We start from the raw sequence: 5809 nt of genomic DNA, 5'->3' as shown, positions 1-5809 counted from the left end.
GTCACCCCGTTACAAAATTATTGTTTAAAAATTTTTAGGAATGACCTTGAACAGTTGACACCTGATATTTTTTCAATTAAAAGTTTGAAGTTGAGTTCAAAAAAAAAAAAAGTTTAACTTTAAAATTGAAAAACAACTCGTGTGTATTTTATCGAAATTTAAACGATGTTTTTTCTAGTTTTTCTTCTCCAATTTATTTAACAGTTTTTGAAATCTTCACAAGTTTTTTTTTCTAATTTTATTTTCGATTTTAATAACTGAAATTAGCAGACATCTGATGTTCTTAAAATAATAAACTATATAACTTTTGAAATAGATGTTTTTTTTTTTAATTGAAAAAATTACTCGTATTTTTTTTCTGTTTATTTGATCGAGTAATTTTTTACTTATGAAAAAAATATATATATTTAAATTATGACTTCAAAATTAAAAATTTAATTCTTTATTTCAAAATTATAAACCAATATACCAATTTTGAAAAAATCATCTGTTTGAAAAGTTGTAAATTTTTTATTTAAAAAATGCCAAATATGAGATAATTCCAGAAATTAGAATTGAAAATCGAAAAAAGTAACAAGTACTCGTGTAGATTTCGAAAAATGTCCCATAAATCAAGCAAACTTTCTGTTTTCGTGTCAATTTATAACTTAGAGATAAATAATTCAAAATTTTATTTTTGAATTATAACGAAGATAATTATTTTTTTACTAGACTAAAATAGCAATCGTCCACAGAAAAGAAAAAATTTTGACTCAACAAAATTTTTCTTCAACCTGGCTTGACTCGGCTTGGCTTGAGAATAGTGTACTTTCTCTGAACAATCACACGAAAAATCTCAAACCAAGATTACTAGAGTCTCAAGCCAAGAAAATTTTCTTTTGGATTCACTCATAGGTGTGCCCTCCTTCGCACCCTAAGAAATGAATACTCCCTACTCTCTTTCTTTCTCACACAAGCGCAGCAAATGGATTTTGTATCCACATTTTTATTTTAAACAAATTAAAAATTGAATAACTAAATTATATTGTTATAATAAATTAATTAATTAATGTAATTGGACAATATTGAATAATTTCTCAATTTTTTTTGTAATTAAATTTGTTTTTTGTTTTTTTTAATTTTTCATTTTTATGTCGAAATTCATTTATGAACGATTCATACAATCCGTTCAGTATTACGGTAAAATTTCGGAACTAAGATTTTTTTAAATTATGGGCAATAATAGTTGTAATAGTAATTTTGTGTTTAGGATTTAAAAATGTGATTGACCATAAGGCCAGTAACTATATGTGGACAAAGTCAACGTAGCCTAGCAAAGGTTGGTATGGCTTAGTTGGTAAAGCTCTTGCAGAGTCTTAACGGTACAGCCGTAGAGTATGCATCGCTCATGAGCGGACGCTATTAATAGTAAAGTCCCAGGTGAAAAACAAGAACGAATAATCCAAAAAAATGCAAAAATATTGATAATACAGACAAGTAAGCAATAAACATTTTTAGTCTCATTTGTAATACTAACCATACATATTGTGACAACAATAAAAAAAGTGCGGGACAACGGCCATTAAGCCGACAGCCAAAATGGCGGTGGCTGGCACTAGTGCAAACATGAAAAGAAAGTGACTAGGAACAAACGCTGAGACCAATCAAACTCTTAAAGCTCCCAAAGGGAACTCTGGAGAGTGAATCAACTACATAAACATTGAAAGGAAATATAAGGAGATATTATAAACAATAGGAATCAAGCCAGCAAGAAGTAGTGAAGTGAGACCAAACCTAATGAAGGTGAGGAGCAGAGCATCGTCAAGTTCCGCAGATATGATAACTGGAGATGGATGGGAAAAACCCAGACACACAGCAAAGGTAAGCGGTTCACAAATAAACTCGCCGAAAGACGATTTACTGAGCACGAATCAATTTGACTTGTTAGATAATAATATTAGCGCCACCTCGCAGACGCGAGTTGACCAAGAAAACTCAGCGTATAATATAAATGCCGACAATTCAAATGAAAATAAGATAGAAACACCGTTTAGAAAGTACCGACAGCAACCAATCTTTATAAAAGAAGAAGACATTAAAGAAACAACGAAAAACCTCATGAGCGATAAAATAATTAAGAATAACATCCGAATAAGGCAGAATGATGGAAACCACACCATTCTGGCAGCTGACAAAGGAACGTACGAAGCAATAAAACTCAAACTAACAGAAATTGGGGAAGAGTTTTACACATATACACCACTAGAAAATAAACCTCAGACGGTTATCTTAAAAAACATCTATGGCATCTTTACCAAAAAAGAGATTCTCGAGGAAGTAGATAGTATGAACATTTAAAATGTCACGATAATTAAAATAACACCTATTGAATGCAAGAAAGGCAAATTCTATAAGCAACACTATCATCCAATTATCACCCTAAACCAAGAAAAAAAAAATTCACAAAAATCAAAAAAATTGCTTCCCAAGAGGCTACGTGGGAGCGCCTAATCAAGAACAATATAATACAGTGTAAGAACTGCCAGCGTCTTGGACACATCAGTTCGCAATGCCATATGGCATATAGATTTGTCAAATGCGGAGGCAGCGACCACGAACGAGGAAAATGCTAGATTGGCACTGAAAACCCAATAACTGACTTGAAATGTGTTATCCGTGGAAAAACAGGACACCCAGCAAACTATGCAGGATGCCCGTTCCGCAAGTTTACAAACACTGAAGTTAAGGAATCTAAGATGCGCTAAGTTAGAATGCAAATAAACAATACTCAAACATTGAAGGCAGCAGCAAATCAGAAGTCAAATGACAAAAACACAAATGGAATAAGACAAGAAAATGCCTGGCCAGGCCTCCCAATCGCAAAACAACCGATGCTGTTCCACAGAGTTGAGCAGCCAACAAATCACAGTGCAACATTAAGTTACCAAAACGCAAGACAAAGTAACCTAGAACACTAAATCCCACCATGGACTAATGCAATACTACAAGGGCTCAACAATCTAACACATCAAGTCAAAGAACTAAATAACAGAGTAAACCAGATTGATGAACTTAACAAAAGAGATGACTACTTATTCACAAAACTAGACATAGATTATGAATAGTACACCACCACCGATTGATAAAAAGAAAATACGCCCCTCGGAGGCCAATCATTTATTAAAAATAATTGCAATAAACGTAAATTCAATAAAGCATAATGCCAGAAGACTAGAACTGCTGAACCTGCTCAGCACTACCAATCCAGACATAGCGCCTCTCTCGGAAACGAAACTGAACGAAAACGATAAAATCACATTTGCTGACTATAACTTAATTAGAACTGACCAACCTAATTCAACCAATGGAGGTGGAACTGCCGTGCTAATTAAGAGAGACTTTAATTATGATGTCATTAAACAGCCATCCTTCATTAGCAATGAATTAGTTGAATACACTATAATAAATATAAACACTGACAGAAAGTATTTCAATAATATATACTTCAATCGAGCTCAATCAACTATTCTACAAGCTAAATATCGAAAATAATAGAAGCGGATTCGTTATTGCTGGTGACTTTAACACCAGGTGCAAGGGATGGGGCGATCGCGATGACAATGACCGCGGCAAATATCTAAGAAAATGGAAGATCCACGATGCACCCAAATTTGGAGCGAAAATATTTACTATGAATACCCCATCTAGACCAGAGAGCCAAACTCACCTTGACATCTGCATTACAAACCTACAACTAATTGATCTTGAAGACAACAAGATCAAAACATATCCCTAAGACAGCGGTCATCTAGCTCTGAAATTCACAACTAAACTTCCCAATGATCAAGAATACCTCAACGATAAAACAAAACAGCACCGGTTTAACTACAAAGCAACTAAGTGGCCGAAATTCACCCGTAACCTGCAATAAAAATACCAATACATAATCCCGGACTACAAAAACCTAGAAATTGAAGAAACAGATAGCTATATCAGTAATTTATCACAAACAATAATAATAACAGTTGAAGAAGTCGTACCAAAATTTAAACCACAAAATAGTGTCCTGAAATTTCTTAATTTGCAAATAAAAAAGCTCCAAAAAAATAAATCTGAACTACTAACCAAACTACACAAACTACAAAAAAGCATACAAGCGATAAAGAAATTGAAATAAAAAAAATAAAAGAATAAATTAAGACAGTGAAAGAAGATCTACGAAGTGAATTCTCAAAGGCGACCGCAAACTATTATGCAGGACAGTTGACGGAAATTAATCATAAAGATGCCTCAACATTTTTCCTAAAAATCAATAGATTTTTAAGGAAGAAGAACAATACAAAAATTGGAGACCAAGTCCTGAGCCGAACAGATCCTATTATTAAAAAGCTAAAAATTGAAACCTGCGATAACGAGGGGAAGATAACAAGATTACTGACCCAGTGCCAAAACTAGACATCATTGGTAAATTCCTTCAATCAATAAACTCTGCAAGGTATCTAAATGAAGGAACAAGAATAAAGGAAATTGTTGAAAAAGAAGTTAATTCGATCAAAAATAAACTAACAGAGAAAAGAAACAGTAAATCATCATATACAACATTCAACCAGGACAAAAAAATTAATGTAACGGGACTGTTAAGTCCGCCTCCGTTTGACGAGAGACCGATACCTCGCCCTGTCAGGCATACTCGCGTTTAGTAACCCTATTTGTATATTATGACTACACCATATATTATAAAAGTGAAATATGAGCATAAGCTCACATTAGCTTACCCATTAGGCATGCAATGCATGTGGGTGTCTTACCAACAGCCACCACGAGTCCGACCTCACATGAACCCAAATACTCCTCCCATCTCAGGAAATACTCTGGTCGAAGTAGGGCTTGGAATGGGTCTCCCATGGTACCAGACTTCAGCACTGGTCAATCACTTGCTTAGGATTAGTGGTGGGATGCAAGTTCTTCCCAACCCATACGGGTTACCTCCACTTATAATCACTAAGGATTTGAGACAAGCCATTATATACATTTGCGCTCATTTGTCACCTAGTATTCACTTATCACCGAGCTTTTTGAGAACGCCATTGGTGTTTTAAAACATAAAAATGGTGGCGATAGATCCACTCGGGATTCAACCAGGACAACAAAGCATCGCATCCCACTTGTGATAATGATCAAGACTATTTTTTCTGCAATAGTATAACTCTGAAAAAAATTCTCAACACGCTGCCGAATAAAACATCCAGCGGGGTAGACAACATTCCGACAATGATACTTAAACACCTACCTGAAAATATTGTTGACTCACTAGTGATTATATTTAATAACTGCCTCAACTAATACTATTTCCCAGTCTGCTGGAAAAGGGCAAAAGTACTGCTGATCCACAAAAAGGACAAAGATCCCACTAAAGCAAATAGCTACAGGCCAATTAGCTTAACGCCAACATTAAGCAAAGTGTACGAATCACTCATAAATAGACAAATAGCCAAATTTTGCGAAGAAAATAAAATAATCCCGGATCAGCAATTCGGCTTTAGGTTCCAGCACTCCACGGTGCATGCAATTAATAAATTATTGAACGACTTGAAATACCAACTGCACTTGAAAAGGCCTTTGAGTCAATATGGCTGAACGGGCTTATCTATAGACTAAAAGGACTTAAATTTCCGGAATGGCTGATCTTATCAATCAGCGACATGGTAAGAGGAAAGTCATTCGTGACCTGGGATGATCAGCACACGTCCAGCAACACATTCTACATCGAAGAGGGTCTACAACAGGGAACGGTTAATTTTCCAATATTATTTACAATATTCACATTACA

This window comes from Microplitis demolitor, chromosome 8 (assembly GCF_026212275.2).
Source record: "Microplitis demolitor isolate Queensland-Clemson2020A chromosome 8, iyMicDemo2.1a, whole genome shotgun sequence".
NCBI classification, from domain to species: domain Eukaryota; kingdom Metazoa; phylum Arthropoda; class Insecta; order Hymenoptera; family Braconidae; genus Microplitis; species Microplitis demolitor.
This window is presented reverse-complemented; position numbering follows the sequence as displayed.